Genomic DNA, 26,128 nt, shown 5'->3' with positions numbered 1-26,128 from the left:
TCAATGATTTTGTGATTAAGGAAGAGTAATGGTGGAGAAAAGGTTGTGGTTAATTCAACCTTTCAGATCCTATTACGAGGAGTTTACTACTACTACACTTAATTTGTATATCAAGGTGTTGAGATTATTTGAAACGCACTTTTTGTTTTATATTAGTGAAAGTGGGAGTTTGTTGGGTTTTATGCCCTAAATAAAACTCATTACAATATAATCAGATTTACTTATTAATATAGATCAGAAATAACATTTAATGTTGCATGGTTCACATGATTTATTTCATGATTATATGTACATAATGTATAGATTCATCTGAAACCCTTTTCACATACTTGATCCTGTGTATTGTGCCGTCAACACATTGGAAAGTAAACATGACTATGTGAATAAAGTTTCCTAGATTTATCAGACACAGGGTTTTACTGATATGATAATCTACAACAAGAGTTTACTTGTATTTGGAGAAATACTATGTTCTTTCCAGAACATTAGTTAAAGTAAAGCTCAGGTTGGATGCATGGAGTATGCATCGGAAGGGACCAATATTGAACTTTGACTTAGATTTAATTAAACTTACCGTAAAATCTATTCAAGTCAATATCGCCTAGTTGATCCTAGATCAAATGATCTTAATCCTGTTATGATTAGGCTCAATCTTAAAAGGCTATTCGTGTTCCTTGAATTGTTACTTAAGCCTACTTTTAGGTCAGGGTGATACGTACTTTTTGGGAACACGGTAGTGCAATTGAGTGGGAGCGCTAGCATAAACATGGAATCTATAGCTTCTATATGGCGAATAGTAAGCAAAGGATGATCACCTTCGAGCTTGACCAAACGAAAATAAATGGTGGAGATCTCATTTCACATAAGCTGAAATATCATTTATACGGGGTCAAGTGTTTTAAGGATAAAATACATAGTAGGGTGTTACGGTAATTTAATCCCTTTACTGTGTAGATCATTCATATAGAGGATAATTGATCAAATTAGGATTATAACAATGGATAACTAATGATGTGTCTATATGGTGGAACATATAGAGCATTCTATATACTGAGAGTGCAATTCTAAGTTCTATGCGTGGATTCAACGAAGAATTAATAAGTTAGTGAATTTTAGTGCTAAATTCTTGATCTACTTATTGGAAGCTCGGTTATATAGACCCATGGTCCCCCCACTAGTTGAGATAATATTGCTTGTAAGACTCATGTAATTGATTTTGATTAATCAATTATAATTCACAAATTAGACTATGTCTATTTGTGAAATTTTCACTAAGTAAGGGCGAAATTATAAAGAAAGAGTTAATAGGGCATATTTGTTAATTATGATACTTTGTATGGTTCAATTAATAAATATGATAAATGACAATATTATTTAATAATTATTTATAGTTATTAAATAGTTAGAATTGGCATTTAAATGGTTGAATTAGAAAATTGGCATTTTTGAGAAAATCAGATACAAAAGGTGTTAAAATTGCAAAATTGCAAAAAGCAAGGCCCAATCCTCTAAGTGTATGGCCGGCCACCTTTGTGTGTATTTTAAGTTGATTTTTTTTATTATTTTAATGCCATATAGTTCAAATCTAACCCTAGTGGAATGCTATAAATAGATAGTGAAGGCTTCAGGAAAATTACACTTTTCTTCAGACTTTCTGAATCAGAAAAAACTGAGCCTTCTCTCTCCCTATCTGGCTGACCACTCCCTCTCTTCTTCTTCAATATTTCGAAATCCTTAGTGATTAGAGTAGTGCCCACACACATCAAGCAATACCTCAATCATAGTGAGGAAGATCGTGAAGAAAGATCATCAGCAAAGGAGTTTCAGCATCAAAGATTCAGAGAAAGAGATCCAGGTTCAGATATTGATAATGCTATGCTACAGAAAGGAATCAAGGGCTAGATATCTGAACGGAAGGAGTCATATTATTCCGCTGCACCCAATGTAAGGTTTCTTAAACTTTATATGTGTTTAATTTATCGTTTTAGAAAGTTCTTATTTTGGATGTTAATAAACATACTTGTGAGTAGATCTAAGATCCTGGTAAAATAATTTCCAACAACAAATACATTTTCGATCAATAAAAGAATAAAGATAGTATTTCCAATTCTATTGAGTCGAAAAAATCAGCATGATTATAATTTACCTAAAGTGCGTACAAAAGGTTTGGTCGAACCCAAAGCACTGAATAGAAAAGCAATATATTTGCAAAAGACAAGTGACCAAGAGTCATCCGTCTGCTCGGTCACTTGGGGGGCACCTATACCTGTACAAAGCATTTGGTAAACACAAAACAATCACAATTGCACTGCAATTATAAACAGAGAATGAAATTCATTAAGGATAACAAGAGCATATAGTATCGGGATTAAAAGCTGCCCGGTCAGCCCGTTGTCCAAAAACTGAAAAATAATTCCAAGTTTAAAGACCGCTTGGCTGGTCATGTCTTAAAGGCCTTGAGGCCATATATAATATATATATATAAACAGGAGAGATAAAAAGATCAGTGTTCAAACAGCTGGAGTCCCAGGCTCTGGGTTCGGTTCTTCTGAGCCAACTGGAGCAGGAGGATCTGTTGTTCGAGCAGGAGAAGCATCAGCAGCCTGGTTAGAAGCTTGGCCGGAAGTTGAAGCAGCCACCTCTTTCCCACCATAGGCAACTTGGGCTGCGCAGTACTCGAGGTACATGTCCTTGGCATCGCCCAAGTAGTCGAAGTTGGCCTGGGGATTAGCCTTCCAAAAATCAAAGAAGAGCTCGAGGCCGGCAGTCTCCAAAGCATTGACCTTCTCCTTCAAACGGTCTGCCTCGGCCACCTGAGCGTCCTTATCTTCTTTCAGCCGAAGAAGGACCTGCTGCAGAGAACTCCTCTCATCCTAAAGACGATCAACTTCAGCAGATAAGGTCTCGATGGTTTCCTCAAAGCGGTCAGCAGCCTCGATGTCCTTTGTAAGCACGGTGATCTTCTTCTCGGTGGCGAACAACTTCTAGTTGGCCTCACCCAACTCATGACGAATAGCTAAAGTCTCCACCCTGGCCTCCTTAGCTTCCTTCTTGGCCAAGTCCGCCTCCGCCCTCAAGGTTTCGGACAGAGCCGCACTCTTGGAAGTAGCAGATTTAGCCCGGGAGTAGGTGTAAGCCAACTTCAAACCGGCCTGCATAAAGGAAAAAGTCAGCATATGGAGCTAAGTATGAAGAGCAAAAAGGGAAATATAAAAAAAGACTAACCCTGGTGAGCTCCTTCAAGACTCCGCCCACCAACACATCCAGAGATGAGTCGTCAGCACCAGCCAGTTGCTCACCGACCTCAGGAACCAGCCAGATCATGTAGTGAGCCATCACCTCCTTGCCCTTCTTGGCCTCAGGCAGCACGGGCACGGGTGGAGTTGGTGCCTGCACCCGCTCAGGGATCCTCCTGACCAGTTCGGACCCAGATGTTGGTGGCCCAGACTCCTTAGACTTGGCATATTTGGGAGTGGAAGGATTTGCAGTAGTCAGCTCCTCAATAACCTCTCCAGAAGGCCTCTTCTCTGAAGACCCCTCTCCGCCCTTAGACTTCTTGGCCGGAGGAGAGGCGCTAGAGCTTGCGCTCATCCTCTTCCTTAAAGCGTCGATCATCTGCCGAGACATGTCTACACAGAAGAAAAACAGCGTGGTTAGCACAAACCAGCTAAAAATACAAAGCATGAAAGTCAAGAAGCTAAAAAAGAAGTAAAACATAGAGTGACTGGCCGCCCAGAAAATCAAAAGTCCATCATCACCTGATATCTCAAACATAACAGCCTTCCCTATTCCAGCATAGGGATGAGATGTGTAACACCCTAACTAACATAGGCGTATTACATGATTTTTAAACATGCTGTGCAGCTCGTTGCTAATCAACGAGGTTTATGGAAAAACGTGATTAATTAAAATTTTTACTTTTTAATTAAACTTATAAAATAATATTACAAAAGACTCGGGATCCCGATTATAAAATCATTTACAAAAAAGATTTAACTGTTTAACTGATACACAAAATAAATGTCGCCTAGCGACCAGTTACAAAATCAGCCTCGCTGTCCCGATGATCGTGCATTCCAGGCCTAACCGCCCCGACATGTACAATCTTCACAAGCTCGCTCACGGTCCATCAGCTTTAGCCTTGCCCTTACCTACACATAAACGTAGAACTGTGAGTCGACAGACTCACTAAGAAAAGCATAATAATACTCATACATAAATCCCGGTCATGATCAGACGCCCATACCCCTGATCATAACCCTAACTGCCGTGTCCAACACGATACTGAGTCCCGCTACTGCCGTGTCCAACACGGTACTGAGCCACTACTGCCATGTCCAACATGCAACTGAGTTCTGAACGTTCATAGGGACGGCACTATTGACACGTAACAACCTGATCGGTCGAACCGGTCATACTCCGGTTGCTGGTCATACTCCAGCCTGTACCGACGTGTTACTATATCCTCCTGATCGGTCGAACCGGTCATACTCCGGCTGCTGGTCATACTCCAGCCTGTACCGACGGGATACGTCAATAGTACGGAACCACCAACCAAGTGTCAGCCTGATCGGTCGAACCGACCATACTCCGGCTGCTGGTCATACTCCAGCCTGTATCGACGTGATAGGGTTGGATGGTTCGAAGCCAACATACATATCTAATGTAATCTAACAGGCTTCCTACATGCACGCTAAACATGTAATCTACATATGCATACTGTTATACTAATCTTACCTGGATTCCGAATTCAGGTGTGCCGTCAACCCGACCGGAACTTTAGCCGAGCTACAGACATGTGCTCCTAAACCATAAAAATCACAACACTATAAGTGACACGCTAAATCACTTCCCGGGGACTAAAACTTGGAACTAAAAGTTTCCCTATCGATAAAAAGCATGGCAATACCCCTAAAAACATAAAAACGAGGAAAACTAGGGTCCCTGAATTTTCCCCAACCGGTAGACCGGTTGCCCAACCGGAATTCCAGTTCTGGGAAAATTCAGAACCCCATCCGGAATTCCGGATGCACAACCGGAATTCCGGTTCCTCGTAGGCAGCAAACATAAAAATTCATATCTTGCACAAATCGACTCCAAATCAATTCAAACCTTCCAGACCTATTCCATATAACCCCTAGAACATTTCTAAGGCATCAAAACCACCCAGATTGCGCATAATCAAAATTCACCATTAAAGCTCAAGCTTTGAGTTCTAAATTCAAACTTGAGCAAACCTAGCTAACATGCAATTAAACCTATTTAAATCTACTTAAATATGCTTAGAATAGCCTCTGAAAACAATAACAAACCTCAACAACATCACAACAACAAATTCAAGACATTTCTCTTTGAAAATCATACTTTTGCATAGAAAAAACCATAACTTGCTCAACCTAAGAATCATGCTTTATAAACAGCTCATTTAACTTCAATTAAACATGCTTAAATCACAAAATTCAACAACAACATCACAGCAGCAACAAACTCAAATAATCATGCATGTATCACATTAAAATTCATCCAAAATTTCCAAGAACAAGAAAAGGAGCTAGAGCAAGGTTTACCTTAACTAGGATTACTTAGATCTTGCTAAAAACCACTTGAATCCACCAAGAAAACCCAGCCCTAGCAGCTCCCAAGCTTGGCCGAAAAGAGAGAGAGAGAAAAAGCTTTGGAAAATTCTATTTTTTTTTCTAACTTTTGAATTTTTGAATAAAATGAAAATCATGTAAAGCCTACTCTTATTTCAGCCATTAAACAATTAAAATAAACCTTTATTTTTCATTTACTAAGTCCACTAAAGGACAAAAAGTCATTGGGGCAAAAAGACCATTTTGCCCCTCCACACTAAAACCACATAAATAACACTAAAGGGGTATTTTTGGGAAATTCTGAATTCCCGGCCATTCCCGACATTCCCAATGTCTAATAAACTGTCCCAAACTACTAACATACTAAGTTGTGATTTCTACTGAGCCAAATGCCGGGTTCCAAAATACCGGGCACCGGAAATGCAAAATATGAAAACTACTGAATGACATAACCATGCATTTCTGAATTCCATAAATAACAGTATAATAAATTATTTAAATAGCTATAAATAATTTCATAATTAATCAAGATTAACTGCTAATTTCCAAATTAACTAAGCGGGCTTTACAATTATCCCCCCCTTAAAAGGATTTCGTCCCCGAAATCTAACCTGAATAACTCTGGATATTGAGCTCTCATATCTGACTCTAGCTTCCAGGTGGCTTCCTCCACCTTGCTGTTTCTCCAGAGAACCTTGACCAATGCTATGGTCTTATTCCGAAGGACTTTATCCTTTCTATCCAGGATCTGCACTGGTTGTTCCTCATAAGTCATGTCTGTCTGTAGCTCAAGACTCTCATAACTGAGTATATGAGAGGGATCTGAAACGTATTTTCTCAACATCGAGACATGGAATACGTTGTGAACTGCTGATAAGGCTGGAGGTAATGCTAACCGATATGCCACTTGACCTATCTTCTCGAGAATCTCGAAAGGTCCTGTAAATCTAGGGCATAACTTGCCTCTTTTCCCGAAACGTTTGATCCCCTTCATCGGAGATACCCGTAAGAACACATGTTCCCCTACTTGGAACTCAACATCTCTCCGTTTCGGATCTGCGTAACTCTTCTGTCTGCTCTGTGAGGCAAGCATTCTAGCTTTTATCTTCTCTATCGCCTCATTGGTCCGTTGCACTGACTCTGGACCTAAGTATTTTCTCTCCCCTGTCTCATCCCAGTGGATGGGAGATCTACATTTCCTACCGTATAACAGTTCATAGGGAGCCATCCCTATCGTACTTTGGTAACTGTTGTTGTAAGAAAATTCTATCAACGGTAGATATTTATTCCATGAGCCTTCAAATTCCATAACACAGGCTCTCAACATGTCTTCCAATATCTGAATTGTCCTTTCGGACTGACCATCTGTCTGAGGATGGAATGCTGTACTGAATTTCAGCTTTGTACCCATTGCTCGTTGCAAACTTTGCCAAAATTTAGAGGTGAACTTCGGATGCCTGTCCGAAACTATAGACTTCGGTACCCCGTGAAGTCTTACTATCTCTCTGACATACAACTCTGCCAACTGATCCACTGTAAATGTTGTTCTAACCGGCAGAAAATGAGCAGATTTCGTAAATTGATCCACCACTACCCAGATGGAATCAAATAAACCCGTGGTCCTAGGTAACCCGACCACAAAATCCATCGTAATATCTTCCCATTTCCATTCTGGTAGGGTTAGAGGCTGCAACAACCCCGTCGGTCTCTCGATGTTCGGCCTTAATCTGGCCGACAAGTGAGGCATCTCGATACGAATTCTACCAAATTCTTCTTCATACCGCTCCACCAGAAGTACGGTTTCAAATCTTGGTACATCTTAGTGGTGCCGGGATGCAGAGAATACGGGGTAGAATGAGCCTCCTCAAAGATCTCATTCCTAAGTTCCACACTATTTGGAACACAAACCCTGGCTTTATACAAAAGCATCCCACTGTCTGACACTGAAAAGTCCTTGGCTTGACCAGCCAACACCTCATCTCAGATCTTCACTAACTCTGGATCTGTCATCTGAGCGACTTTTATTCTTTCCAACAGATCAGATTGCAGCGTTAAGTTGTGAAGCTGACCTACCACAAACTCAATGCTGGATCTAACCATATCCTCTGCTAGCTGAGGTGAGATTTGAACCATACTAGCTACTTGCCCGGGACCCTTTCTGCTCAGGGCATCAGCCACTACATTGGCTTTTCCGGGGTGATAGAGGATCTCACAATCGTAATCTTTCACTAATTCCTACCAACGCCTTTGTCTCATATTCAAATCCTTCTGAGTAAAGAAATACTTGAGACTTTTATGGTCGGTATAGATTTCACACTTTTCCCCGTAAAGTAATGCCGCCAAATCTTCAATGCGAAAACCACCGCGGCCAACTCTAGATCATGAGTCGGGTATCGCTGTTCATAATCCTTTAACTGACGGGAGGCATAAGCGATGACCCGATCGGCTTGCATCAGTACACACCCCAAACCCTGTTTGGATGCGTCACAATAAACTACGAACTTCTCCTTGTTCGAAGGCAAAGCTAGCACTGGAGCGGTAATCAACCTCTGCTTTAACTCTTGAAAACTAGCTTCGCACTTGTCTGACCAAATAAATCGCTGATTCTTCTTTGTAAGCTCGGTTAGGGGCATTGAAATTTTAGAAAACCCTTCCACGAACCTACGGTAGTACCCAGCTAAACCTAAGAAGCTTCTGATTTCTGTCACTGTCTTCGGTCTCGGCCAATCTCTGACGGATTCGATCTTCCCGGGATCCACCTTGATCCCATCTTTGCTCACAATGTGCCCTAGGAAGGACACCTGAGATAGCCAGAACTCACATTTCTTGAACTTGGCATAAAGCTTATGTTCCCGAAGCCGTTGCAGTACCATCTGAAGATGTAACTCATGCTCCTCTTCTGATTGAGAGTACACGAGGATGTCGTCGATAAACACAATCACACAGATATCAAGGAAATCCTTGAATACTCTATTCATCAGGTCCATGAATGCTGCAGGAGCATTGGTTAGTCCGAATGACATAACCAGAAATTCGTAATGTCCATACCTAGTGCGGAAAGCCGTCTTCAGAATGTCCTCCTCTCGGATTCTCAACTGATGATAACCCGAACGGAGATCAATCTTAGAAAAGACCGTCTTCCCCTGAAGCTGATTGAACAAATCATCGATCCTAGGTAATGGATATTTATTCTTCACCGTCAGCTTGTTCAATTCCCTGTAGTCGATGCACATCCTCATAGATCCATCCTTCTTCTTGACGAACAAAACTGGGGCTCCCCAGGGTGACACACTGGGCCGAATGAACCCAATGTCAAGCAACCCTTGGAGCTGAATCTTTAATTCCTTAAGTTCAGCTGGAGCCATTCTATATGGGGCTTTGGAAACCGGTTCCACCCCTGGTGCCAAGTCTATCACGAAGTCAATTTCCCGCTGAGGTGGTAACCCTAGAAGTTCTTCGGGAAAAACATCCAAAAATTCCCGAACCACCTTGATGTCCTCTGGCCGAATGGTATCTGGCCGAGTGGTGTCCACCACCACGGCCAGAAACCCTAAACAACCGCCATGCAATAAATCTCTAGCTGACATGGCCGAAATCACCGGGATCCGGGATCCCTGAACTGAACCAACAAACACAAATGGTTCTTCACTTTCCGATTGGAAGATCACCATCTTTCTTTTACAATCAATGCTCGCCGAATATTTAGATAGGAAATCCATTCCTAAAATAATATCGAATTTGACTAAACTCATCTCTATCAGATCAGCACTTAACTCTCTACCATCTATCCTGATCGGCATAGACCTAATCCACCTATTGGAGATAACCAATTCTCCGCCAGGTAATAGGGTTCCAAACCCTGATTCATATCTATCATACGGTCTACCCAATTTACTAAAGACTCTGGCCGCCACATAAGAATGTGTAGCCCCAGAATCAAACAGCACTGAATATAGCGAGTTATTAATAGAAAGCTAACCTGTGACAACTGATGGGCTGGCATCTGCATCAGCCTGAGTGATAGCGAACACCCTGGCTGGAGTGGTTATCGCTGGAGCTCTCGGTGCCTCTGATCGGAGCTGGGGACAGTCCTTCTTGAAGTGTCCGGGCATGCCACAGTGAAAGCATCCCTGACCTTTGCACTCACCCCGATGGTGCCTCTTGCAGCTAGGGCACTCGGGATAGGAGAATCGGGTCTCAGTACAGGATTTGGTGTTGCTCATATTTTACAAGAGATGCTTACTTATAAATCAGATCATATTAGAGCTCGCCAAGAAGTACTTTGTACTACGATCATCGGAGGACCAATACGTAAACCCGAGGATGGTCCAGAATCTTTTCGATTACTTGTTCAAGAACTACGATCCTTGGCTCTGGAATTGAATCATTTCCTTGTATCCGAGAAGAACTTCCAGATTAATAGGAAGGACGCTTAATCGGAAGGAATCAGAATTTTTCTTCTATGATCGATCGGTATAAACATCAACAACTTCAAATTGGATCAGTTTCTCCTCAACAAATAAGTGCTTGGGCCAAAAAAATCCTACCTAATGGAGAAATAATTGGAGAGGTGACAAAACCCTACACTTTTCATTACAAAACCAATAAACCTGAAAAAGATGGCTTATTTTGTGGAAGAATTTTTGGGCCTATAAAAAGTGGGATTTGTGCTTGTGGAAATTATCGAGTAATTGGAAATGACAAAGAAGACCCGAAATTTTGTGAACAATACGGAGTCGAGTTTGTTGATTCTCAAATACAAAGATATCAAATGGGTTACATCAAATTGGCATGCCCAGTAACCCATGTGTGGTATTTGAAACGTATTCCTAGTTATATCGCAAATCTTTCAGATAAGCCGCTTAAAGAATTAGAAGGCCTTGTATACTGCGATGTGTGATTTGATAAAAATTATGTTACAAATGTAGAATGAGAAACTGTCATCCCATTCAATTGAATTAGGATGTCCCATATTTGACATGTCTCTTGTTAAAAGTAACATAAAACTCAGAATTATAGGTGTGTTCAATAGTCCTAAGTAAAAAGGGAAATAGGTCTATGGTCAATTAAGTAACAAATAAATCAATTTTATAGTGATACCTCTTGAAAAAAAAAGACTTATTTCTTTATGTTATGTGTAATTAACCATTCCTTTTCGTTTAGAAAGAAATGAAATTATGTTTCTGTCCAAATAAGCAAATATGTCATCGTTGTCGAAGTTTATTCATCGCATATAGGCTTTAAGGACGTCGTGACATAACCGTCGAGGGGAAGTAGGGACCTAAAAGATTGAATGGAAAGATACATAGACAAGTAAATCTCTTATGAATTGAATTGAATTCTAAGGAATTTCTTTACTTTAATTAAGTTTAAAAAAAGTTAAGGAGGGGATTCATCATTCGAAGGGAAGTAGACTACTCAAGAATTTCACATTTCGTTTCTTTTTTTATTGAATGTGTAATTCATTAAAAAAAAGAATTCAGAAAATCTAACAAAAAGCCACTTAAGAAAAATAAAAAAAGAAGAATGAATCAATGAAATGTTGCTTGATCTTCTTTAAGAACTTGAGTAAGGAGTATATTATTGGGGGTTTTATAGAATTTGGAAGTGGAAACCCACTTTTCACTTTATTTAGTGTAACTACTTGAGCCGGATGAAAGGAAACTTTCACGTCCAATTTTGAAAGGGGGAGATCCTATAAGATCCTATCTAAATTTTTCTTTTGCTAGGCCCATAGCTAAAAAACCTACTTTCTTACGATTACGAGGTTCATTCGAATATGAAATCCAATCCTGAAAATATAGCATTCCTCTTTTTTTTACTACTCACGGCTTCGATGCGTTTTGAAATCAAGAAATTTCTAGTGGAGCGGGTGCTATCAGAGAACAACTAGTTGATCTGGATTTGGGAATTATTATCAATTATTCGTTAGCAGAATGGAAAGAATTAGGTGAAGAAGGGCCCACAGGTAATGAATGGGAAGATCAAAAAGTTGGAAGAAGAAAGGATTTTTTGGTTAGACGCATAGAACTAGCTAAGCATTTTATTCGAACAAATATAGAACCAGAGTGGATGGTTTTATGTCTATTACTGGTTCTTCCTCCCGAGTTGAGACCAATCATTCAAATAGATAGCGGTAAACTAATGAGTTCGGATATTAATGAACTCTATAGAAGAGTTATCTATCGGAACAATACTCTTATCGATTTGTTAACAACAAGTAGATCTACGCCAGGGGAATTAGTAATGTGTCAGGAGAAATCGGTACAAGAAGCTGTGGATACCCTTCTTGATAATGGAATCCGCGGACAACCAATGCGAGACGGTCATAATAAGGTTTACAAGTCGTTTTTGGATGTAATTGAAGGCAAAGAGGGAAGATTTCGTGAGACTCTACTTGGGAAACGAGTTGATTATTCGGGGCGTTCTGTCATTGTCGTAGGTCCTTCACTTTCATTACATTGATGTGGATTGCCGCGCGAGATAGCAATAGAACTTTTCCAGACATTTGTAATTCGCGGTTTAATTAGAAAACATTTTGCTTCGAACATAGAAGTTGCTAAGAGTAAATTCGAGAAAAAGAGCCGGTTGTATGGGAAATACTTCAGGAAGTTATGCAAGGGCATCCCATATTGCTGAATAGGGCGCCCACTCTACATAGATTAGGCATACAGGCCTTCCAATCCATTTTAGTAGAAGGACATGCTATTTGTTTACATCCATTAGTTTGTAAGGGATTCAATGTAGACTTTGATGGGGATCAAATGGCTGTTAATGTACCTTTATCTTTAGAGGCTCAAGCAGAGGCTCGTTTACTTATGTTTTCTCATACAAATCTGTTGTCTCTAGCTATTGGGGATCCCATTTCCGTACCAACTCAAGATATGCTTATTGGGCTCTATGTATTAACGAGCAGTAATCGCTGAGGTATTTGTGCAAATAGGTATAATCCCTCTAATCATAGAAATTATCAAAATGAAAGAATTGGCGATAATACCTATAAATATATAAAAGAACCCTTTTTTGGTAATTCCTACGCCAAATACTTTTATGCATACTTCTTCCGGTTGATCTATAGCATACTCTATTCTCGTAAGATGATATACACTAGCTAACAGTCCGCCCGGTGCTACATCATAGGCACATTGGGAACGTAGATAATTGTAACCATATACATATAAAATGACAACAATGGAATGCCAATCCTCGGGCTTTATTTGTAAAGTCTCTATTCCTTGGTAATCGAAACCCAAAGATCTATGAACTAGCCCATGTTTGATTAACAAAACAGACAAACGACCCTGCATCTTTTTTCTCTCTCCAGCATTTTTTTGTTTTTTTATATACGTCTTACAAGTAATAAGTATTTAACATTTACGATAAAATTTATTAAGATTGATTCGCTGTTTATTATTCTGTACAAAAGGATCTTCATTAATTCACTAATTCGTCGAAAGATACTGAACTTTTGTATTTAAAAAATCTTTCAGTCGGGATCTCTACAGTAGATGGTGGTTGATACAGTAATCCTTGATTATAACTTCTAGTATGAGTACTACGTTTAACACGAAACTTATGGCTGGTAGTAAAACATCGATTCTCCTGATGAGATCGAATTCGATCTTCATAGATTTCTCGAGATATTTTCTTCCAAAGTTTTTTTATATCATCTATAACAGCCTCCGGTTTAGGAGTTCATCCGGGTAAATAAATGTAAAGACCGCTTAGTTTAATTTGGAAATTAGCAGTTAATCATGTTTAATTATGAAATTATTTATAGCTATTTAAATAATTATTTATACTGTTATTATTGAATTCAGAGATGCATTTTTTTTGTCATTTAGTAGTTTTCATAATTTTGCATTTTCGGTGCCCGGTATTTTGGAACTCGGTGTTTGGCTCAGTAAAATCACAACTTAGTATGTTTGTAGTTTGGGACGGTTTATTAGACATTGGGAATGTCGGGAATGGCCGGGAATTTAGATTTCCCCCAAAAAAAATACCCCTTTAGTGTTATTTATGTTATTTTAATGTGGAGGGGCAAAATGGTCTTTTTGCCCCAATGATAATTTGTCCTTTAGTGGGCTTAGTAATTGAGTAATATGTGTTTATTAATACTAAGTGTTGGCTAAAATAGGTTATTGCTTAAGTATTTCTTTTATTTCATTTTCATTCAAAACTTAGAAAAATAGGAAAAATTTCAAAAAAGGCTCTCTCTTTTCCTCTCTTTCTCTCTCGGCTGCATGGGGTTCTAGGGCTGGGTTCCCTTTGATTTTTTTCAAGCTTTCTCTAGCCAAATTTTGTGAACTCTTGTCGTGGTATGTTCTCTCTAGCTCTTCTTTTAGTTTTCTTGAAAATTTGATGAAAAAGATGATGATGCATGCTTGATTTGGATATGTTCTTGCTACTGTGAATTGTTGTTATTTTCACAGGTTTAGTCTTGTTATTTTAAGTAGGTTAGAGCTAGTTAATGCATGATAATTGCTTTGATTTCAAGCTTGGAAGTTTTAGCTCAAAATATGATTTTCTAAGAAATGTGTTCAATCTGTTAATTGCTTGATGTAGATGATTGCTATTGTTTTCAGAGGTTATTCTATGCATGATTAAGTTAATTTGGGCTGAATTGAATGCATGTTACCTAGGTTTAACCAAGTTTGAGTTTTGAACTCAAAGCTTGGAGCTTTAATGGTGATTTTCGATTCTGTGTGTTCTGGGCTGTGTAGATGCTTTAGAAATGTTCTTTGGGGTATTTAGAACAGGTCTGGAAGTTTTGGGGTGGTTTGGAATTGATTTGAGCATTGTGTGAATTTTTGAAAAATTCCTGCGAGGAACCGGAATTCCGGTTGTGCAACTGGAATTCCGGATGAGGGTCCAGGAATTCTCAGAACCGGAATTCCTGTTGCAGAACCGGTCTACCGGTTGGGGAGTTTTCAGAAACCCTAGTTTTCCTCGTTTCTATGTTATTTGGGGTATTGCCATGCTTTTTATCGATAGGGTAACTTTTAGTTCCTAGTTTAAGTCCCCGGGAAGTGATTTAGCGTATCACTTATAGTGTTGTGATTTTTATGGTTTAGGAGCCTGTAATCCGCCGCGCAGATAGTTCCAGTCAGGTTGACCGACACACCTGAATTCGGAATCCAGGTAAGATTAGTATAACAGTATGCATATGTAGATTACATGTTTCGCGTGCATGTAGGAAGCCTGTTAGATTACATTAGATATGTATGCTGGCTTCGAACCATCCAACTGTATCACGTCGGTACAGGCTGGAGTATGACCAGCAGCCGGAGTATGACCGGTTCGACCGATTAGGCTGACACTGTATCACGTCGGTACAGGCTGGAGTATTGAAAAGACTCGGTTTGACCGAGTCAAATGGGTTTATATATATATATAAAATAATAATAAAATAATATATATCTGTATGTAAAAAAAAAAAAAAAATATTTGAAATGCATACAGAGCATCTCGTCCCCCTCACTCTCTATCTATATTTCTCATTCTCTCTCTCTTTAAAATACCAAAAATAAAAACCCATAAACCTCCATAACCACCACACTCCGGCGACCCACCTCCGGCCACCGCCCGACCCAACGCGCCGGACAAGTCGAAAGCCCAAGTGCCGGCGACCTCACTCCCCAAGCGGCGCCGCTCCTCTCGCCGCCGTTGACTCGGGATCGCAAGTCAAAGTTTGGGATTTCAAACTTTGAACGGGTTTTCCGGTCACCTCCGGCGTCCGTTTGATGAGAGATTTTCACCACTACACTCAGCTCGTCGAGGAGAACAACCTACACTAAACCATTTTTCCCGGTTCGCAACTTTTTCCGGTGACATTTTTGTAGCTCCGCCCCTTTCCGGCGACTTTCCGGTGACCTCGTGTACCTTTTTGACAAACGGTTGGCATGAGTGTGATCTACTCGTCGAGGTGGTCGTTTTGATATATACTACTCCTATTTTCGGCGACATTTCCGGTACACCAATTTTTACCGCCACCGATTGTTAACGTGCACCGCTTAGGTGAGGTTTCGGAATCCTAAATTTTAAATATAGTCATATTATATGTCGTTGGACTCGGTTTTGAATGTAGAATGCGATGATGATAATTATTTAATCATTTGATGGTATAGGTGAGAGTAATATGTAAGTTTGGACTAAACAATGGGAGCTCGGGACTTGAGAGCTTAAGATCGTCTTTTGGAAAAAGTTTAACAACTCGGGAGAGGTAGGGACTCAACTTGATTTTTGGACTTGATTTTTATATGCGTTGTATAACATTAGACATATTCCAATTTTTATGATTTACAAAATTGTTTGAAAAATTGAAAACTTAATCTGCATATTTTCTGGACTGTTCTGGGGCACCGAGTGCCAAATATATTTTTGTGTGCAAATATTTATGCAGGTTATGATTTTTGGGTTTATTCAAAATACAGCTGTTATGCTGCCGAATTTTCTAGAAAATAAAAAGGAATATGTTCTTTTGTTATGCTTATTATTTGCCTGCTTTGGTTATATTGATGAGAGCCATGTTGATCATGTTCGATGCATATTGTTGTTTCACGACCTAGTCTCTGTGTCATCATAGGTAGATCAGGTGTGCACTCACCTGTAGGTGAAAGACCTAGAATCTGTACAGGAGTGAATTAAATCTGAGCCCCGTTATTTATGGTGGGTATCAGATGCGACTACCCGGTTTTGGATGTCGTTTTCTATGATTTGGTATTGAGAGCTAGGGGTCTAGTGGACGGTGTGATATGCATTTGACGTTTGATTTGTGATTATTTGTGGTCTCTCTATTTTATTTGTACATATTCATACTGTTGATGAGACATTTTATTTTTATAAAGCTAACCATGCAGGAATTTTATTAAACCAAGGGTCCTTTGATATTAGTTGTTTTCCTACTGGGCTTTATAAGCTCACCCCCTATTTTCTCCCATTCCAGGAACTCAGTTTGATGCTAGTGGATGAGGATGGTACTGTTGGGAAAGGAATGTCGTTATTAGTTTAGTCATATTTTACTCTTTCACCTTCTAATGAGACTGATTTTGTATTTAAGAACCAATGGATGGTCTGGATGACTTAAATTAGCTATGTACTAGTTAGAAATGAGAAATGATGGATGCTAGGTATTATTTTGGTATTTTATTGACTTATTAAATCTATCTATTTGGTGATTACATAACTGTGGGGATATTACTGTTCTCTTATATTGATGAGTGGTCCTGATTTTTATTACTAATATATTTTTATTAATATAGGAGTTAATCCATTCTTTTAAATTAGTATTTTGTAATATAAATAAAAGGATCATTTATAAGCTTTATTTTCCTACAAGGGTCAAAGTGTGACCTTTGACCACCCAAGTTATGGATATTACACATACGCCTGACCCTAGGGCTCGGGTCGTGACAGAAAAATGGTATCAGAGCACCGGGTTTAATTACCTCGGAGTGTGTCACCAAATAGTTTAGATTTATTTTAAATAATAATAGTAATAAATATCTTGGTATTTATATGTATAAGGCATATTTATATTATTAGCATCCAATCCTCACTAACTGAGTAGCTTTTGGTTCTCAGACCTAAGAAAATGCCTCCAAAAGGAAAGAAGACAAGGAGAACGGTTGGAGAAGACGCCCCTCAAGCTAATGTCCAACTTCCACAAGCTGAATTCCCTATGAACGCCCTTCTCGAAGCCTTAAGAGCTATTCCCGCTCAACAAATGGATCCTGCCGCTCGACAGAGTCATCATTTTCAGATCTTTCATCGAATCCAAGTGCCTGAGTTTGAGGGTGGACAGGATCCCATGGTAGCTGAAAGGTGGTTGAGGCAGATAAAGAAAAATTTTAACACAATAGGAACACCTGAGGAATACCAAGTTACTTTCGCTGTGTCCAAGTTAGAGGGTGGTGCAGCCGATTGGTGGGAGACCTTGTCCAGGACAATGGAAACTGATGGGATGACTTGGCGAGAATTTGAGAAAGTTTTCAGGGAACAATATTTTAGTCCATCTCACAGGAGGGCTCTTATTGGAGTATTTGATGGTCTAAGACAAGGGGATATGACTGTGAATGAATTTTACATGAAGTTTGTAGAGCTATCCTCTTATGCATATCCTGGTGTTGTTGATCAACCCTTGGTGATTGAACAGTTCATGCGTCGTTTGAGGCCAGCGATACGTGGTCCTATAGCCCCTTTGACCTTTAACAACCTGACTGAGTGTGTGACAGCAGCCTTGCGAACTGAGGCTCATGTTGAGGGGAATGAGAAGAAGAACACAAACAGAGGAAGAGGAAGTGACCGAAAGATGACCAAGAAGAATCAGGGACAATGGTCCCAAGGACAACAATTTAGTGGGGGTAGCACTAGTAGTGGTTCATCTGGAAAGACTCGTAGTGGACCATACGGGTGTTTCAGTTGTGGCCAACAAGGTCATAAGAAGAAAGATTGCCCGCAACGACAACAAAGATTTCAAGCATCTCATGGAGGACCCATAGGGAGCTATGTAGAGTCTACTCCTTTTCATGGTCAGCCCAGGACAAACCAGTCTCAGTCTTCATCCTATGGTTTCACACCCCAATCGGGCCAGCAGTCTCAGTATCAACATCAGTTCAGGCCACAAGGTTCAGGGTTCAACATGGGGTACTCACAAGGTTTCCAAACTCCTGCTCCTAGTGGGAGTCAAAGAGGGTACAATCAAGGTGGAGGGTCTGGTGCAAGTACAAGCTACCCTAGTCAGGGAAGGGGCAAGGCAAAAGCAAAGTCATCCGCTCAAGCCTACGCTCTTGGGGTTGATGATGTGCAGGGCGGTGCTGACCAGGGAGTTGTCGATGGTATGGTTCTTATCTCACACTCTTGGGCTCATGTGTTATTTGATACGGGTGCATCGCATTCCTTTATATCTTTGATGTTTGCTAGTATGTTGGGTTTGAGTTGGGAAACTTTTAGTCCTGCATTGCATTTGAGTGTACCTATGGGGGGACATGGTGAGGTATCCACCATATGTAGGTCAATTTGTATTGTGTTCGAGGGACACAAGTTGTCTGGAAACTTATTAGTGTTGCCTATGGGGCAATTTGATGTAATTCTTGGTATGGATTGGTTGTCTAAATACCAAGCTATTGTGGATTGTTCACGTAAAAGAGTGACTCTTTTAACCCCTAGTGGAGATTTCATTGTTTATCGAGCCAACATGAGTGCAGTGAGACAAAATCCTATCTTGAGGGCATGTTTAGGTGGAAAGAGAAACTTAGAGTGTTATGGGAATCTGTTTGCGATCGATGATGAGTCTAGGAATTTAGACCAGTTCCCTTGGATATCAGTGGTTAGTGGTTTTCCGGATGTGTTTCCAGAGGATTTACCAGGGTTACCACCTGATAGGGAGATCGAGTTTTGCATTGATTTGATTCCCGGAGCTCAACCAGTCTCTATTGCACCTTATCGCATGGCACCTGCAGAGTTGGTTGAATTGAAAAAACAATTAGGGGAGTTAATGGATAAGGGCTACATCAGACATAGTACTTCTCCATGGGGAGCTCCAGTCTTGTTTGCCAAGAAAGCTGATGGGACTTTGCGACTTTGTGTCGACTATAGAAAGTTGAATCAGATGACAATTAAAAACAAATATCCTTTACCGAGGATTGATGAACTATTTGATCAACTTGGTGGTTCAAAGTTCTTTTCAAAGATTGATCTGAGGTCAGGCTACCATCAATTGAGGATTAGGGAAGAAGATATCCCTAAGACTGCTTTCAGGACACGGTATGGACACTTTGAGTTTTTGGTAATGCCATTTGGGTTAACGAATGCACCTGCCGCATTTATGGATCTTATGAATAGAGTCTTTAGACCTTTCTTGGATAAGTTTGTGGTGGTATTTATTGATGATATCTTGGTGTATTCTAAGACACGTGAGGATCATGCTGAACACTTGATAATAGTATTACAGACATTGAGAGATCATCAATTATACGCTAAGAAAGAGAAGTGTGAATTTTGGATGACTGAAGTCAAGTTCTTGGGCCATGTAATTTCTCAAGATGGTATCACCGTTGATCCTGCAAAGATAGACTCTATTCTACAGTGGGAAAGACCAAAGAATGTCACTGAAGTTCGAAGTTTTCTTGGGTTGGCAGGCTACTACTGTCGCTTTGTAGAGAATTTCTCACGAATTGCTATGCCTTTGACGAAGTTAACAAGAAAAGAAGTAAAGTTTATGTGGGATGATAGTTGCGAAGAAGCTTTTAGAGAATTGAAGGAAAGATTAACTTCGGCGCCTGTTCTCACTGTTCCTAATAGTGAGGAACCATATGTGGTATTCACTGATGCTTCAGGTACTGGATTAGGAGGTGTCCTCATGCAAAACGGCAAGGTGGTTGCCTATGCTTCTCGAAAATTGAAACCACATGAGAAGAATTACCCTACACATGACCTAGAACTTGCTGCGGTAATCTTTGTCTTGAAAATTTGGAGATGTTATTTATATGGCGTAAAATTTGAGTTATACTCAGATCATAAGAGCTTGAAGTATCTTTTTACTCAAAGGGACTTGAACTTGAGGCAAAGAAGATGGGTTGATTATATGGAAGACTATGATTTCACTTTGCAGTATCACCCCGGGAAAGCTAATGTAGTAGCTGATGCACTAAGTAGAAAGCCTCATAGTACTTTGGCATGTTTGGCTCTTGAGGACTGGAAAAGGACAATCACAATGGGTGATTATAACTTGCAATACTATGAAGGGGAAGGAGTAGCTTGTATCTCTAACTTAGTGGCTACACCAGTACTACTTCAACAAGTTAAGCAACGTCAGTGGCAAGATGAGAAATTAAGACTTACTTGGAACCGAATCCAGGATGGTGAGCAACTAGATGGGTGGACAGTTAATGGTGAAGGGTACCTATACCATATGGGAAGACTAGTTGTTGCAGATATCCCTGAACTTAGGGAGACCATTTTGATTGAGGCCCATAGATCCAAATTCGCTGTACATCCTGGAAGTACAAAGATGTACCAAGATTTAAAGAGACAATATTGGTGGGAAGGAATGAAAAGAGATGTGGCCAGCTTTGTAGCTAAGTGTATAGTATGTCAGCAAGTGAAGGCTGAGCATCAGAGACCCTCAGGTTTACTTCAACCTTTGCCTATACCAGAATGGAAGTGGGACAAGATTACCATGGACTTTGTTACTGGATTGCCATTGACACCTTTGAAGCATGACGCTGTTTGGGTTATTGTTGATCGTTTGACTAAGTCTGCTCATTTTATTCCAATCAGGAAGGATTACAAGCTTACCAAGCTAGCTCGACTTTATGTAGACAATATAGTTCGACTACACGGAGTGCCTTCAAGCATTGTTTCTGATAGAGATCCTCGATTTACATCAAGGTTTTGGAAGGCCTTGCAGCAAGCCTTAGGGACTGAACTTCACTTGAGTACTGCCCATCATCCACAGGGAACGGATGGACGATGCGAGAGGACTATACAGACTTTGGAAGACATGCTTCGCTCTTGTGTTTTGGATTTTGGAGGTAGTTGGGGAGAACACTTGTCACTGGTGGAATTCACATACAACAACAGCTACCAAGCTAGTATAGGCATGGCTCCTTATGAGGCCTTATATGGGAGACCATGCAGATCGCCATTGTGTTGGGCAGAACCAGATGAGCATGTCACCATTGGACCCCAGATTATCACTAGTACCACTGAAAAGATTAAGGGAATCCAAGAAAGACTTAAGGTTGTTCAGAGTCGTCAAAAAAGCTATGCTGATCTCCATCGACGGGAAGTTGAGTTTAATGTTGGTGATTATGCCTTCTTGAAAGTTACTCCTATGCGTGGCGTAACGAGATTTGGAGTGAAGGGTAAGCTAGCCCCGAGGTATATTGGACCTTTTGAGGTTATCGAGAGGATTGGGGAGGTCGCTTATCGATTAAACTTACCAGGACGGTTGGGACATGTTCATAATGTGTTCCATGTGTCTATGTTGAGGAAGTATACTCCAGATCCGTCACATGTTATTGAGTATGAGGCAATCCCTCTTCAGGAAGATGTGACTTATGAAGAGCAACCTGTCAAAATCTTGGCGAGAGAGCTAAAAGTGTTAAGGAACAGAGAGATTCCAGTAGTCAAGGTCTTATGGAGGAACCACAGGGAAGACGAAGCTACTTGGGAGATAGAGTCCGAGATGTATATGAAGTATCCTCATTTGTTTAATTTTCAACTTGAAGTTGTACTTTAAAAATTTCGGGACGAAATTTCTTTAAGGAGGGGAGAATGAAAAGACTCGGTTTGACCGAGTCAAATGGGTTTATATATATATATAAAATAATAATAAAATAATATATATATATATATGTATGTAAAAAAAAAAAAAAAAAAATATTTGAAATGCATACAGAGCATCTCGTCCCCCTCACTCTCTATCTATATTTCTCATTCTCTCTCTCTTTAAAATACCAAAAATAAAAACCCATAAACCTCCATAACCACCACACTCCGGCGACCCACCTCCGGCCACCGCCCGACCCAACGCGCCGGACAAGTCGAAAGCCCAAGTGCCGGCGACCTCACTCCCCAAGCGGCGCCGCTCCTCTCGCCGCCGTTGACTCGGGATCGCAAGTCAAAGTTTGGGATTTCAAACTTTGAACGGGTTTTCCGGTCACCTCCGGCGTCCGTTTGACGAGAGATTTTCACCACTACACTCAGCTCGTCGAGGAGAACAACCTACACTAAACCATTTTTCCCGGTTCGCAACTTTTTCCGGTGACATTTTTGTAGCTCCGCCCCTTTCCGGCGACTTTCCGGTGACCTCGTGTACCGTTTTGACAAACGGTTGGCATGAGTGTGATCTACTCGTCGAGGTGGTCGTTTTGATATATACTACTCCTATTTTCGGCGACATTTCCGGTACACCAATTTTTACCGCCACCGATTGTTAACGTGCACCGCTTAGGTGAGGTTTCGGAATCCTAAATTTTAAATATAGTCATATTATATGTCGTTGGACTCGGTTTTGAATGTAGAATGCGATGATGATAATTATTTAATCATTTGATGGTATAGGTGAGAGTAATATGTAAGTTTGGACTAAACAATGGGAGCTCGGGACTTGAGAGCTTAAGATCGTCTTTTGGAAAAAGTTTAACAACTCGGGAGAGGTAGGGACTCAACTTGATTTTTGGACTTGATTTTTATATGCGTTGTATAACATTAGACATATTCCAATTTTTATGATTTACAAAATTGTTTGAAAAATTGAAAACTTAATCTGCATATTTTACGGATACATTGCGGGGCACCGAGTGCCAAATATATTTTTGTGTGCAAATATTTATGCAGGTTATGATTTTTGGGTTTATTCAAAATACAGCTGTTATGCTGCCGAATTTTCTAGAAAATAAAAAGGAATATGTTCTTTTGTTATGCTTATTATTTGCCTGCTTTGGTTATATTGATGAGAGCCATGTTGATCATGTTCGATGCATATTGTTGTTTCACGACCTAGTCTCTGTGTCATCATAGGTAGATCAGGTGTGCACTCACCTGTAGGTGAAAGACCTAGAATCTGTACAGGAGTGAATTAAATCTGAGCCCCGTTATTTATGGTGGGTATCAGATGCGACTACCCGGTTTTGGATGTCGTTTTCTATGATTTGGTATTGAGAGCTAGGGGTCTAGTGGACGGTGTGATATGCATTTGACGTTTGATTTGTGATTACTTGTGGTCTCTCTATTTTATTTGTACATATTCATACTGTTGATGAGACATTTTATTTTTATAAAGCTAACCATGCAGGAATTTTATTAAACCAAGGGTCCTTTGATATTAGTTGTTTTCCTACTGGGCTTTATAAGCTCACCCCCTATTTTCTCCCATTCCAGGAACTCAGTTTGATGCTAGTGGATGAGGATGGTACTGTTGGGAAAGGAATGTCGTTATTAGTTTAGTCATATTTTACTCTTTCACCTTCTAATGAGACTGATTTTGTATTTAAGAACCAATGGATGGTCTGGATGACTTAAATTAGCTATGTACTAGTTAGAAATGAGAAATGATGGATGCTAGGTATTATTTTGGTATTTTATTGACTTATTAAATCTATCTATTTGGTGATTACATAACTGTGGGGATATTACTGTTCTCTTATATTGATGAGTGGTCCTGATTTTTATTACTAATATATTTTTATTAATATAGGAGTTAATCCATTCTTTTAAATTAGTATTTTGTAATATAAATAAAAGGATCATTTATAAGCTTTATTTTCCTACAAGGGTCAAAGTGTGACCTTTGACCACCCAAGTTATGGATATTACACATCTGCCACAGCCTAGGGCTCGGGTCGTGACAAGTATGACCAGCAGCCGGAGTATGACCGGTTCGACCGATTAGGCTGATACTTAGGTTGGTGGTTCCGTACTATTTGACGCATCACGTCGGTACAGGCTAGAGTATGACCAGCAGCCGGAGTATGACCGGTTCGACCGATCAGGCTGATACTGTAACACGTCGGTACAGGCTGGAGTATGACCAGCAGGCGGAGTATGACCGGTTCGACCGATCAGGCTGTTACTTGTCAATTGTACCGTCCCTATGAACGTTCAGAACTCAGTACCGTGTTGGACACGGCAGTTAGGGGGACTCAGTATCGTGTTGGACACGGCAGTTAGGGTTATGGTCAGGGGTATGGGCGTCTGATCATGACCGAGATTTATGTATGAATATTATTATGCTTTTCTTACTGAGTCTGTTGACTCACAGTGCTATGTTTATGTGTAGGTAAGGGCAAGGCTAGGGCTGATGGACCGTGAGCTAGCCGTTGAAGATTGTACATGTCGGGGCGGTTAGGCCTGGAGCGTACGATCATCGGGACAGCGAGGCTATTTTTGTAATTAGTCGCTAGGCGACAAGTATTTTGTATAACAGTAAACTTTTGTAAATGATTTTGTAATCGGGATCCCGAGTCTTTTGTATAAATATTTTGTAAGTTTAATTAAAAAGCAAAAATTTTAATTAATCACGTTTTCCATAAACCTCGTTGATTAGCAACGAGCTGCACAGCATGTTTAAAAATCACGTAATACGCCTATGCTAGTTAGGGTGTTACAATAAACATCCAGAGAAATTAGCTTATCGACCCCCCGAACAGTACTATACGAATCGGTACTGAACATCCCCCTGTTATTGTACAGGCTCCCATAGCAATAACATATTTTGGTTCCGGCATTTGTGCATATAATCTCACTAATGAAGGAGCCATTTTCATTGTTACTGTACCCGCTGTTAAAATTAGGTCTGCCTGTCTAGGACTCGATCTTGGTACCAGTCCATAACGATCAAAATCAAATCGTGAACCTATTAATGAACCAAATTCAATAAAGCAACAACTGGTACCATAGAGAAGCAGCCATAAACTGGAGAGTCTTGACCAATTTGAAAGGTCGCTTGATGTAGTTGAAATGACTGAATTTTGGGATGTTCGATCAACTAAGGGAAACTCAATAATGGAATTTATAAATGTCTCAATCTTATTTTTTTCTTATCGTCATATGAATATTCAAGAGCTAAGACCATTCCAATGCTCCTTTTCGCCATGCATAAATTGAACCAACAATTAGGATAAGTACGAAAATTAAAGCTTCTATAAATACGGATACCCCCAATACATCGAAACTCATTGCCCAGGGATAAAGAAAAATCGTTTCAACATCAAAAACAACAAAAACTAGAGCAAACATATAATAACAGATTCAAAATTGTAACCAAGCATCCCCCATTGGTTCTATTCCTGATTCATAACTAGAAAGTTTTTCTAGTCCTTTTCTAATCGGGGCTAAAACTCCGGAAATTAGATATGCCAAAATAGGAATAACACTTGATATTATCAAAAATGCCCAGAAAATATCATATTCGTAAAGCAAAAGCATAGACGTACTCCCATTAATGTGGAAAATATACCGGATTAGTCAATCCAAATTGGACTTAATTGTTAAGTCATCCATAAATGTTTAGTCAAAATAACCATTCATTTTGATCGAATCGCTTAATTTCGTTTGTTTGTTGCGGTATATGTTTTGTTCAAGATTCTCTATATCCACTAGAATCTCATTTCTATTCCATTTACTTCGATTTTCTTTTGATTTTATATTGATAAAAAATCAAAAGAAACTAAATAGAATAAATCGAAGTATATTATACAAATTCGTTGCTTTTCAGATTATCTCTAAAGAATTAAAGGATTTAAAAATTTATTGTTTTTGGCTAATTTTTAGCTTATTTAGATAAGATAGAATAGATTCAAGATTATCTCGAGATAAAATAATTGTATATATTACAAATATTCTATTTTATAGGGCTATACGGAGTCGAACCGTAGACATTCTCGGTAAAACAGACCAAACTTTTTATTATCAAAATGATTTGAACTGTTTCAAAGACCCAACATGCTTTTTTTCGCATTGGGCTTTTTCGTTAACCGATATAAATATCAGTTAGTGTGCCATATTTTTTTGATAGAAAAATAAAAAGA

At 39.7% G+C, this 26,128-nt stretch overlaps 1 long non-coding RNA gene and 1 pseudogene across 1 annotated transcript; both read left to right on the top strand.

The window, feature by feature from the left end:
* Positions 1–11,219: 11,219 nt before the first annotated feature.
* Positions 11,220–12,627, top strand: LOC133030121 (DNA-directed RNA polymerase subunit beta'-like; annotated as a pseudogene).
* A 9,937-nt stretch (positions 12,628–22,564) lies between these two features.
* LOC133030120 (uncharacterized) lies at positions 22,565–23,720 on the top strand. The gene is made up of 2 exons (XR_009683992.1): positions 22,565–22,756; positions 23,481–23,720. It is a non-coding gene; the product is annotated as an uncharacterized LOC133030120 (long non-coding RNA).
* The last annotated feature ends 2,408 nt before the right edge of the window (positions 23,721–26,128 follow it).

This window comes from Cannabis sativa, chromosome 8 (assembly GCF_029168945.1).
Source record: "Cannabis sativa cultivar Pink pepper isolate KNU-18-1 chromosome 8, ASM2916894v1, whole genome shotgun sequence".
Classification (NCBI taxonomy): Eukaryota; Viridiplantae; Streptophyta; class Magnoliopsida; order Rosales; family Cannabaceae; genus Cannabis; species Cannabis sativa.
This window is presented reverse-complemented; position numbering and strand designations above follow the sequence as displayed.